Source organism: Octopus bimaculoides, chromosome 26 (assembly GCF_001194135.2).
Source record: "Octopus bimaculoides isolate UCB-OBI-ISO-001 chromosome 26, ASM119413v2, whole genome shotgun sequence".
In the NCBI taxonomy this organism is placed as follows: Eukaryota; Metazoa; Mollusca; class Cephalopoda; order Octopoda; family Octopodidae; genus Octopus; species Octopus bimaculoides.
In genome coordinates, this window is record NC_069006.1 from 22,355,362 (window position 1) to 22,356,421 (window position 1,060).

The 1,060-nt window shown below is 34.4% G+C and overlaps 1 protein-coding gene across 2 annotated transcripts in view; it reads left to right on the forward strand.

Annotated features, from left to right (window-relative positions):
• LOC106881582 (probable serine/threonine-protein kinase DDB_G0267686) overlaps positions 1–1,060 on the forward strand; it is a 12,726-nt gene that overhangs the window by 7,167 nt on the left and 4,499 nt on the right. The gene's annotated exons all lie outside the window — the stretch shown is intronic.

Sequence of the window (1,060 nt, forward strand, 5' to 3'; positions counted from 1 at the left end):
CATCATCGTCGCCATCACTGTCATCAACATCATCATCAAAGTCGACCTCAGTAGAATTTGAACTCAGAACATGAAGATAGACGAAATGCTGCTAAGCATTTTGCCCAGCACGCTAATGACTCTGTCAGCTTTGCCACCTTAATAATATATTGGTTTCAAATTTTGGCACAAGCCCAGCAATTTCAGTGAAGAGTCTAAGTCAATTGCATCAACCCCAGAGCTCAACGGTACTTATTTTATCAACTCTGAAAGGATAAAAAGCAAAGTCGACCTCACCAGAATTTGAACTCAGAACATAAAGATGGACGAAATGCTGCTAAGCATTTCGCCCTACATGCTAACAATTCTGCCAGCCTTCTGCTTCATTATATTAAATGCAATATAAATGTAAATCATAGTGAAATACTGTATGAAACATGGGTGGATCTTGGAATCATACACCCAATCCACTGAGAGACTTACACACAAGCTTCTTTCTATCTCGTTTTACTCACATGACTTGGTGGGTAAATACTCGGCACAATGGGCTAGACAGAGAAATTAAACGGGTTTTGGGATCGCAATATGGATTTTGTAGCTATTTGTCCAAATTGTGCCTAGGAATAGTCCTCGATAAAGCAAACAAACAAAAATAGGTGTTATGGCTATGAAATTATATGTAAACACATTTTGATAATAAAAGCTGTTTAATTATATTGACACACACACATACATACATACATACATACATACATAAACAAACATGCAAGTTCATACATATACATGTATATGTGTGTATGCATGTGTATATTTATATGAGTATATATGCATATACATATATATATATGTATATATATGTAAATCTATATATATATATACATATGCATATATATCATCATCATCCTTTAACGTCCGCTTTCCATGCTAGCATGGGTTGGACGATTTGACTGAGGACTGGTGCAACCGGATGGCTACACCAGGCTCCAATCTAATAAATATATATATGTATATATATGTAAATTTCTCTCTCTCTCTCTCTCTCTCTCTATATATATATATATATATATATATATATATATAT